Here is a 12,703-nt window from a genome sequence, read left to right on the forward strand (position 1 = left end):
TCCCCCAAAATATGATTCATTACTGTAACGTAGAGTGGAAGTAAGCATAATACACATGTATGAGAACAGATTTTGTAACTGATTTTTTGAGTATCCTTAAAATGTAACACACAATTGATAGCTTTTTTGAGATATAATTTGTGTGAGTCTCCCACTCAAGATTTTCTTCAAGCCATATGAAAAAAAAAAACTTGACAGAGTCCACACACATAAGCTCTTGGTTATTTAGAATCACATTGGGCATTTCTTGTTTTTGGGATGAGAGTCTGAAGTTTATGTACGTTGTTTTCTGTATATTTATAATCAGTTTATTCTTGTTGAACCATTTGCTGAGTGACGACATAAGCGTTTTAATTTTTTGGTTGTGGTCCTCTGTATCAGTACCTGTTATTAGTATACTCGTGTCATCAGCAAATAGTGTGGTATGTCTTGTAGAAAGCTTCATGCTTATGTCATCGATGTACAGCATAAACAGTATGGGTCCCAGGATTGAGCCTTATGGCACACCATATCTAATAGGCATTGTGTCAGAGGAGTGGACAGTAGATTGATGGGTGGTTGTATATAGCTTTTTTTTGCCTCTGTATGTGTCTGCTTGTGTCTGTATATGTGTGGATGGATGCGTGTGTGTGTGTGATGGGTGGTTGTATATAGCTTTTTTTTGCCTCTGTATGTGTCTGCTTGTGTCTGTATATGTGTGGATGGATGCGTGTGTGTGTGTGCGTGTATACCCGTCCTTTTTTTCCCCCTAAGGTAAGTCTTTCCGCTCCCGGGATTGGAATGACTCCTTACCTTCTCCCTTAAAACCCAAATCCTTTCGTCTTTCTCTCTCCTTCCCTCTTTCCCGTTGAGGCAACTGCTGGTTGCGAAAGCTAGAATTGTGTGTGTATGTTTGTGTGTCTATCGACGTGCCAGCGCTTTCGTTTGGTAAGTCACATCATCTTTGTTTTTAGATATATTTCTTCCCACGTGGAATGTTTCCTTCTAAAATATATATATATATTCAAAATTAATTTCAACTTTTTGAAATCTCTTTGACAGGTAAGATTCTTACCATTTGTTTGCGATTCCTCTAATACCTTTATTTGCTAACTTCTTAAGGCATGTGGTCTGGTCAATTACATCAAAGGCTTTGGATAAATATAAAAAGGTACCAGATGTGATTTCCTTATTATCTAGTGCTTTTAAGGTTTTGTTAAGATACTCATAAATAGCTGTGGTAGTTGTCTTTTGCTTTGTGAAACTATGCTGGTGTTTTGTTAATAAGGATAGTTTATTAGTAAAATCTTCCAATCTGGTGTAAAATAATTTTTCAAATATTTTTGAGAATGAGCTGAGTTGTGCTATGGGCCTGTAATTGGCTACATCATTTTTAGGGCCATTTTTGTGAAGTGGGGTAATTTTAGAAGTCTTTAGTAGGCCAGGGAAAACTTCATTTGTACAGGATGCATTTATTATGTGGATTAGGGGTTCTACAATGGATTCTCCACATTTCTTTACAATTACATCAGGACTGTTGTCACTGCCACTGGAGTACTTATTCTTTAGTCCTTTTATAGCTGTAAGTACTTCAGTATTGGAGACTTTGTGAAGAAACATTGATGCCTGTACTGGTATGGTTTCTATTAGTGTTTGGTGTTTATTTGGTCTGTGGCAGTTTTTCTTTATCAGGTTTTCAGCTATTTTGCTAAGATAGTCGTTAAAACCATCTATTTTTTGGGGATCTGATGTGATTTCATCATTTAGGTTTAGTTTTAATGTTTTGTTTATAACATGCTGCTTACTGTTTGTTTCATTTTTTACAACTGTCCACAAGCCTTTCATTTTATTGTTAGATTCCTTTATAAATTTATCATTGTATAATTTTTTTGCTTGTTGGATTACTTTTCTGTAGATTGCAAAATAGGTCTTGTAATATGACCTAAACTGATCATCGACTTCATGGTGTTTCATGTGATTTTTAAGTCAGCTTTTTTTTTTTTGCTGGAAATACTTATCCCTTTTGTTACCCATGAGTTTGTGTGTGTTTCCGATTATCCTGGATTTCAGTGGAAATGCAATATTGAAGTGGTGGAGAAATGTTTCATGGAAGGAATTAAATATGTAGTTTGTATCATTTTCTTTATAGACCTCTGCCCAATTTTCAGCCTTTAACAGACAGTTAAAAAGCCTTATATTATCATCATTAAATTGCCTTTGCATTTTAGTTATTGTGGGATATGACAAATTAACTCAGCACTTCTACAACCAAGTCAGTCAGTGGTATGTTGTAATAGCAAATTATGTGATGGCAGAATGCTGTGAGTCGAGAGCTCCAATGTTATGATAGATAACACTTGGCATGATACTCTGAAGTAAAGTTTTTTTCTCTGGTATGTTAACTTATTTGCCTATGAATCTAAGTACACTTAATGTGTCATATATATTTTGTGATGTTTCTGGACAGATATTCTGATGATAGGCAATGTCTGAAACATTACTAATTACTGGTCAGAAGTGGCTAAAACATATACTGTTTGCTTAACATTTCCTGGTGATTTACCCATAATTTAATCCTTGCCCACTATTTCCTTTTGCATTTATTTTAAAAAATAAAAGTAACTTCCTATACATATATAATGGTACACTGTACTTGGAAATTCAATCTTTATTTTTTGCTGTTTTGAGTGTTCACTTAAATTATGAATTATTTAAAAATACATAAAACATGAATCACATAACCCGCTGGAATACTAAGAAACACTTACAGAATTTCTGTAGAATGAGTTAACACCATTATTCCAATCACTTTACAGAAAACTATCAGAACAATTATTTTAACTCTTTCACTTTACAATTTATTACTATATTTGGTGGGATGAATTTGTGTAAGATACACTACTTCTTGAAAAGCTGCTGGCAACCAAAACATTTTTATTGAAAATGTATGTACAATATTGTGCAAGTGTTTATTTAGGCAAATAGTAATAATTAAATAAACTGAAAGTAAGTTGTTTCTGTACACTGCATGATTTTGAAATATATTCCAATTAATTCACAAAATTTACTTCCTTTATGCAATTTTCAAGTGCATCTTTACTTCAATGGTACTTACTCTTTACTTTCACTTGCCTCTTTTTTTCCATCACCTCAGTTAATTTCCTTCATTTCATTCTTTTACAAATGTCTGCCATGTCATCAGGCGTAGCCTATCTAACCCATAACCAGTTTAGTTGGGTCATACGGATGCCAAGGAATTTGGTTTATGTTTAGACTGAATACTTGTAAAATTGTAGTGCTGTAGGTCTACATACTTTGCAGACTTTCCACTCTGAACTGTAAAACCAAGTGGTTGTTTTTAGAGCTGGTAAGGTTGGGGCCAGACTGACCCCACCATACTGTTTGTGGGATTTCTCTAACGAATTATTTCCTGTTCCTATAGATTGAAACAATGTTATATTCTCATAAAGAAATGAAAGTGATCAACTTGATGAATGGCTACAGTCTATCCTTGACTAAGTACAGCTACACACACTGATTAACCAGACATTTTTGCATGAAATCAATGAAGCCTTGATAGGTCGCTGGAGGGAGTTGGCACCAGATCTGCACACAGAGGTCACCTAATTCTTGTAAATACTGAGGAGTGAGCTCTGATGCCACGGTCAAGTTCAATCACATGCCAGTCTGTGTGATGGGCAAAATCAAGTATGTCTGTGTGATCACCCTGTGTGAGTTCTTAAATGCAAAATTTAGGACTTCTGCCTTCCTTTTGCCCTCTTCTACAGAAAGTAACCAGCTACAACTCCAAGTCAGGCCTTTATCCGGATTATATAGCAGCCATGACAGTAATGAAAACGAGGTAGAAAATGAAGAGGTGTTGGAAGAGGTCATATTTTGATCTAGCACTTATCAGGCATTGGTCCTGCATAGGTCTCCAAAATTCTTGTTCTGAATGCAGCATCTGGTCATTCCATGTAATGGGTAATATTTTCAGAGAAATTCTTAGTGAAATGAATGATTTTTTTCTTTTTTTGTGAATCCATCAGAGATGGGATAAAGGACTTCAGATGGCTTCAAATTCTTGTGAAAAACCTTGTACCAAACAGCTGTTTTTCTATTTATAAATCCTTTACTATATGCAACTAGTTTCGGCATCCCATTAATCTTAAGGCTATATGTAAAACACCGGATAAATACATCACATAGTTGGTCTGCATTGTGCAGGTGCCACCAGTTTTTTTTTTTTTTTTACTAGATGCCATGGACTTATTCAGACCAACGTGGACACCTCAGTCATAAGACAACTAGTTATATTTATACAATTATATGCATGGTATCCATTATTTCAGACATCCGAAAGAACAGTCACCATGCATACAATTGTATCTAAACATAGCCTAGCTTGGCATTGGGGAACTTTCTTCAGTTCAGATGCACTCATATACTCAGAGCCATTTGCAGGAATAAGGGTACTACTGCAGTAGTGACATATGGAATTTTGGGCTGGATGGGAGACTTGCTGAGGTAATCCACATAGTCGGGAAGGGCACTGTGTCTGGGTAGTGAAGTAGTCAGTGTAACTGCCTTGAGAGCAGGAAACAGGTTCAAATCCCAATCCAGTAAAAAATTTCTTGTGTCACCATTGATCTAGGTCAACAACACAGCAAGGAAGCATTTAACAAAATTATCATAATATGTTTATGTCAGAGGTATCCACATGGAACTGAAGGAGACATTCACAGAATCTAATAACGAAACTGCCGGGACCTGCACAATGCAGACCAACAATGTAGATATGTTTATCTGGTTGTTTGCATACAGCCTTAAGATGGCTGCCATTGGGTCACCGAAACTACATGCATGCATGTAATAATGGATTGATCGTAGAAAAACAGCTGTTTGATCCAAGGTTCTTCACAAGAACAAATGAAAAAAATCTGAAAAACCAGACTATTTCTCCATCAGAAAATACCTGATTGGTGATATATGTCATACAATTTAAGGAACTCTTGAGATTATTATCCTATTCAGCTTTCTTAAAGTAAAAATGTTTTTACAATGATGTCTACACAAGTTTATCTTGTCCGTCTTTTCTATAACTTTTGCAAGCTTTATAATAAAATTTATACGAAAAGTTTTCTGTACATGCTTACTTATCCTGTAACTACAGCTAATTGATGCATAACATAGTGCTATTGTGATGGGGTTTACTCATATGTTAATCCAACCGACAGGTTTGGTTCTTAAGGTTTCAAGAAAATAGTCTGGTTTTTCAGAATTTTTTTTATTTGTCCTTGTGAAGAACCTTGTATCAAACAGCTGTTTTTCTACGATCAGTCCATATATTATGCACATGTCAGAACCATTTCAATGTAAACATTTAAATTATGGTGAGGAGTATGATTTTTAACATGCTTCACAAGTTTGATTTTAATTGCTTTAACCAAAGAAAACTAGAATATTATAGTGTAACAGGAAATGCTGCAAAATGGTTCAAATCTTATATCTCTGGCAGGAAACAAAGGGTGTTATTAGGAAAGAGCTTGATACATGTCTATCAGGCATCATCCAACTGGGAACTAAATACATGTGGGGTCCCACAAGGTTCCATTTTGGGGCCCTTACTTTTTCTTGTGTATATCAATGACCTTTCATCAGTAACATTACCAGATGCCAAGTTTGTTTTGTTTGCCGATGATACAAACATTGCAATAAATAGCAAATCAAGTGTAGTCTTAGAAAGATCAGCCAATAAAATATTTGTGGACATTAATCACTGGTTCCTAGCCAATTCTTTGTCACTAAACTTTGAAAAAACACACTACATGCAGTTCAGAACTTGTAAGGGGTGTCCCAAGAGTATATGTCTAACATATGATGACAAGAAGATAGAAGAAGTGGACAGTGTTAAATTCTTGGGATTACAGCTTGATAATAAATTCAATTGGGAGGAGCACACCACAGAACTGCTGAAGCGTCTTAACAAATCTCTGTTTGCAATGCGAATTTTGTCAGACGTAGGGGATATAAAAATGAAAAAGCTGGCATACTATGCTTACTTTCATTCCATAATGTCATATGGGATTATTTTTTGGGGTAATTCATCAAGCCAAGCTAAAGTTTTCCGGGCACAAAAACGTGCAGTAAGAATTATATGTGGTGTGAACTCAAGAACATCCTGCAGAAGCCTGTTTAGGGAACTAGGGATACTAACTACAGCTTCCCAGTATATTTATTCCTTAATGAAATTTGTCATTAAAAATATATCACTTTTTCAAACCAACAGCTCAATTCATGGAATCAATACTAGAAATAAGAATAATCTTCACAAGAATTTAAAGTCACTTAGTCTTGTACAAAAAGGTGCGCATTATTCAGGAACACACATTTTCAATAACTTGCCAGCAGCCATAAAAAGCTTAACAACCAATGAAATTCAGTTTAAGAGAAGCCTAAAGGATTTATTGGTGGCCAACTCCTTCTACTCCATTGATGAATTTCTTAGTAAAACCAACTGATTTGTATATAAGTACAACATAACTTCTGCACAATTTCAGTGCAGTAATGTGTTCACTGAAAATTTGTGTGTGTGTGTGTGTGTGTAAGTATAATCTAACTTCTGCACCATTTCAGTGCAGTAATGTGTTCATTGTAAATAAGTATTACAGTAGTTGTATTACATGTTTATTACCTTATAAATAAATAAAAAACGTTTTTTATTTTAAATTCAGTGCATTAGTATTTGTAAAATGACTCTTAGTGTTCATTAAAAATGACGATCATTCCACTTGGGACCTGTGGAATGGTACATTAGTTTATTTGTTTTAGTTGTAAATATTTGTCATGTATTGTTGTTTTTCTGACATGTTCCACATCCAGGAGGACCTCCTCACTACGGATCAATTGGAATGAAAGTAAATCTAATCTAATCTAATCTAAACCTCTTGCACAGCCCACTTTTGTATATTATCCCTTAACTGTCACAAAGTTGCCAGCAGCCATGGCAGATGGCTCTGCTGTGGCTGGTGTTGGCCTCACAGCACTTACCATGTTAAGTAATTAGCAGAATTAACTGAATTATTGGGCAAAAACATGACATTAAATGGAAATTCCTCAGACATACATTAGAATGTTGGATGCACTTTTTAAATAAGACTTCTAGATGCATATACTTCATGCTCAAGGCCACAGAAAGCTGTTAACACATCAACTGCAGTTTTGTCACTGGAAGCCACACACCTGATGCCATATACCTGGTGACAAAACATCCATCACCAAGCATGTCATAACTGACATGTTAAATATAGAAAATTAGACCAAGAAATTCAGCAAAATAAATTCTCGGGGACTGTTTTAATACAAAAAATAATAACGAACTGAATAAACAATTTTCAGATTGTCCACACAAATTTTGCTTTTTGACTTCATTCAGTTGTCAAGTGGAAAACATTTGTACTGGAGGATTTTGGTGAATACTCATACTTTACCTGTGAAAAATAGCAAAACCATTTGAAATGGCTATGTCCATAGTCCAATTAATGTTATAGTATAGTAGATATTTCAGTTACATTTTGTTAACTATATGCAATAGGATAGATGAGTCAAAAGAAACACACAAACAGTGACATTTTCTTTATTAAGAACACTCGGATTTCCACATCACCCTGAGGTACCGAGTATGATGCGTTACTCATTGTTTTACATGGCGAGTTTCCCCAGTAGGCCTATAAACCATGATACACAAACATGCACACACAACTGTAAAAATTTAATTTTTAGAGTATGTGTGATCAAAACCAACATGCACACTCAACACTTCCCTGTCGGGTTGCACCAAAGCACTTGCAACATTCGACTTTTCAGCCAGGGTTGGTTTACCAAACAAACTTTTTGGACTGAAGTTCTGGTTATTAGATGTGCGTTGCACTTGCAACTTCTCATTGCTGGCACAGTGTGGAACTTCTTTCTTGGAGCGAGAGTTAACAAGTGACAGCAAATGGTCAACTGCTTTTTCCACTGTCTCTTCCGTTTCAGTATCTAATGAATCTACATGGTTTAGCAGGACTTTTAATTTGGCTTTCAACTGTGTTCCCCGTGAAGCAGTTGCCTCATCATTTTGCTTTTTCATTGAGGACAAAATAGCAGATGCCTGTTCTATCGAAGTGGTTTCTTTATCTTTGACTGTTTTACTGAAATGTAAGTCATATGTCATTGATATAGCATGAATGTGTTTACAAATGTTCAGATTTATTAAATTGTCTGGACAACAGCAAGAGAAACTATGAATGCAAATATTACAAGTGCAACACAAAAGTCTGCAACTGAGGTTGCATTCTAGTGCTTTTAAAGTAACAGTGTATGTGATGCCACTTGTTGATTGAGATTTCACATAAAATCGTTTGCCATCACTATTGGCCGTGATTTGGCCTCTGTCAATTTTTTTGGATTCTCTATGCCGTTCTTGAATTTTCTCTATTCGATGAGTATGTCCACCCTTGTAGAGCTTAATAATTCTTTCAAAAGATTTGTCTCTTACTAATTTCATTAGTACCAGCAGCAACTTGTCCAGTCTATTATTGGTCTTGCCATCAAGGTAGCAGTACTTTAATACTCTATGCATGGCTTCCAGATGCATGTTTGTGTTTATGTTTAAATTACGGCGATAACAATACGCCCAATGTTGGGGCCTGAATCCGTAATGATTTGTGAAATACATTCCAAATTCTCTCGTGTCTTCGTCCTCTTGTAGCTCCCTCTCAAACAACTCTAGCAACTCACTGAACTTTTCTATATCTGCTTCTTCTAACAGCATACGCAAAGCTTTGTAAACCTGCGTTTGCTTGTTTGGGCCACCATGCACTTTCCTCAAGTTGCTTCTCCAGCTGCGGTCAATATGCCACGTACATAGCAAATTGTGTTCTGCCAGACCCATTACACCTGCCCAAGCACATCGAAAAACATTTGTGTCGTCTGACATAAACACAGTTGATTTGATAACTCCTGCTTTCTCCCTGACACAAGTAAAGAACTGTGTCATTATGGCTGTATTCTCTTTATTAGAAATGCAAAATGCCACTGGAATACCACTCCCAAATTCATCTAACTAGCAATGTTGTCACTAATAATTTGTACAAGTTTGTGCAATGTGTCGAGTCTACACAAACAATATTGGAACCGAATTTTCTAAGCAATTCGCTTTGGAATGGTGTCATTAACACTATCATTGTGTCTTCACTCGATAAATTTCCCATGTTTTGACCAGCTTGTTTGTGCATCAGAACACAGTCTTTCATTCTTTCTAAAAAAATACTCACACTAATTTCATCACTAGAATGGTACTGGTGAGGATCAATTAGAAATTCCCTTTTGATATTGTGAAGATCCTTCCGAGTAAGGAGGTGCAGTCTCTCAACCTCCTCACAATGTATGGAATCTCTCACATCATCCAAAATCCTCTGGAACGTCACACCCTCAGCAATTTTCCCTGCAACATTTCTACTATGAATAAAGCTACAACCATAACATTAAACAAATACTACTACCTATACCTAATATTTCACTGTTTGCGCAATTTTGTCAGGACAAATACTGGTTGCCAGTAAATAAACAGTTAACACAATGCATTGTCATTGCTGCAAGTTATGATGTTAGGGTCACAAAAACAGTCATTACAACTCAAGTATATAGAAATTACACCTTTCACAGATCTAAACTGTATCTTTACTTCTAATTATATTGGTAAGGTATCCAGACAGCATGTATTCAATTGCGTATAATGTAACAGGTGAAGAATACATCAGGTGGTGGGCAAACCTTCTAAGGTCACAGTAGCACCTAATTACTACAGGGTGGATGAACTAAAAATGTCCTGCAACAAGTGTTTAGTGAAAAGTGATTACAAGACAAACAATAGAAATCTCCTACATACTATGAAATGCACATCCATTCACTAGCAACAAATTACTTCCTCAAACATCAGCCAACAGTTCATTACCAACATTTTATTATACACAGGCTGGCACATTGAGTCATGGCACAGTGTTAAAATTGCCAGTCAGCGGTACTTTCAAAACCAACTGTTCATAAAACTACCACAAGGGACATTTTCACTTCTGTCACCTCAAATCAAATATTTATTACATTCTGAATTAGCACAATATATTAGGTTACCATGCAATGTATATGAAAGTATTAACTATATCAAAGACAGAAAAAGAAAATATCAAAGAATTAAAAAAATGGGAACTGATCACTAAATATAATGTTCCAGTTGTAATGTCATGATTTACCCAGGAATATGCGATCATTCGAGTGTACGCACCCAGAAAGGCAAAGACTAGTAGAAAGATACTTCCTGGACATCTCTCCGAGAAGTCGGAGAAAAAAAATTTGAGGAAGGAATTTGTTATTATAGGAAACATGGGTGCAAGAGGAGGAACCAGGTAGCCTGTTCTCGTATAGCAGTGGAGGAAACTAAAGTACTGGTAATAATTACAATAGCAAAAATCTGATGGAAATTTATGAATAATTCATGATCAAAAAATTAACAATACTTTAAGAGAAAGATATTAACAACTTCACACATTCAATGTATTTCATTCTGACTCCACACCTGAATTGTGACATTACTCAGAAATTTGTTTAGCATTTGGTTAGCAAATGGATTTGCAGAGCAGTATCATTGTGACATTACATAATTTTGCTGTGTAATGGCATGTGCAGCACCTATTCTTTCTAGTCTGTTGATGAAGTATTGTCACTGTTTTGTCATCTATAAAGAAAGATATATAAGTGTTTTGGTAAACATTTTGTTCACATAACTGTTGCAAATACTATCAGTTAAAAGGCAAGGAGCTTAAAATGACTAAGATCATCTGAGCATCTGTTGATTAATGAGTCTCTTTACCCAACCTACCTATAACTCTGACTGCACTACAAGTTGAAGTCAACAAGCAAGAATTGAGCGTGAACCACTCACTGTAAAATTTAGTCCCACAACCTATTCAAGTAGCCTAAAAGGTTATTCAAAGTGTGCTCCCAGACTTTTCCCGTCGGTAGAAAACTGGAACTATTCATTTCCAAGAAAATAGCATTACCATCACACAATGATTTAAGATGATCACTATCTACATTCCTCATGTGAATTCCACAAGCAGGAACGCCAATCATCATGTCATATCAGATGGCAATACTTCCACCAGCAAAATGTTACGAAAATAATTCATAATTTCTTATCCAATAACGCTAACATTACATAATGAATACATACGAACCCACAGAAATCACTTTTGAATGAATAACACACCAGATTACCTTTACACAAGGTTGATTCTAGATAGGCAACTAAATTTCATTGCCTTAAAAATTATAAAAACTGCTGTAGCAAAAACATTTATTCTAATGTTGAACTCACCCGCAATAATCTCCCTTTCAGATTTACTAAGGTGCAGAAAACCAATATTCAGTTCATGGCCGAAATGTGTTTTAAAATAAACACAAGTACACTTTCCATTTTTTTCTTGGCTGACCTCAATGGCAGACGTGCAGTGGCCACCCATTTTGTTACTGCCTTGAGACTTCAGTAGCCTCTTGCCCTTTGACCGAGATATGAATATCCCAGACCTGTGACATACATAAGTGATTTTGGTGGCACCCTTCACATGCTTCGCACCACCATGCATCACAAAGCTACATCTCGCTAACTTCTCCTCTTTGGACTTCCATTTTAGAAAGTCTGAAACATCAAACACGAAAAACATTGCACTATTTGCAAGCCTTGGTTGTTCACTGTAAATCGGCCATACCTTTTTGGCTGTAAAAGAGAACGGCTAAAATGGCTTGTAATTCTAAACATTCAAAAGTTTTCGTGAGTGCAAGAATGTTTTGAAAGCAAATATTTGAGCGATATGTAAAAAAAGGAAACAGTTGCTACACAATTTATGGACAGTAAAAATAAAGTTTATTAATTACCCATTGTGGACTACAAAGATTGCGACTTTGTCTTCTAAGACTAGGCCGTTAATACAAATGATCCTTTCATATGAACTGAAAGAAGCTTTGCACTACAACATTGCACCATATTACTGAAAGCAGAAAGAAAGAAATTCTACAGTTTTACCAGAAACATTCCTACTATTGAGTAGTAAAAACTAATTATTATACGGTGTTTCTTACCGTCCATTGACTGGAATACAATCTTTTCATCCGCAGTTCGAACCATGTGCTTTTCCTCCACATGTGCTCTCAAACAAGCCAATGTATTTAAGGAATGGCTACAGTCGTCTTGTGGGCACTTAATCGTACCTTCTGTATTTGGCTCTACATCATGCATTTTCCTGATGTGCGCGTATAAAGTTTTTCGCAGCTGAAATGCTTTATCGCACACAAAACACGTGTTGGAATCTGCCATTATAAACACAGGCCTAGAACACACAACAGCGAAGTAGTATATCGAGTTCGCCACACAACGTATCGACAGACAAATCGCCTCCTTTAAAGAACAGCGCGTTTCAGAAAGTAGCAACGATCTGGATTGGCTGGTATGGGAGAAGACGTCATCGCACGACGTAGCCAATCAGCAAACCCGATTCCCTGGCGTCCCCTAGACGCAGGTTCTTCACCAGGTTTCCGTTAACGTGCCGGCAATTATACTTAATGCACGCGTATTGACCTGCATTTAATTCTGGTTTTCATTATTTGTTTATTGTTGTTTTCATTTTTG

This window comes from Schistocerca piceifrons, chromosome 8 (genome assembly GCF_021461385.2).
Source record: "Schistocerca piceifrons isolate TAMUIC-IGC-003096 chromosome 8, iqSchPice1.1, whole genome shotgun sequence".
NCBI classification, from domain to species: domain Eukaryota; kingdom Metazoa; phylum Arthropoda; class Insecta; order Orthoptera; family Acrididae; genus Schistocerca; species Schistocerca piceifrons.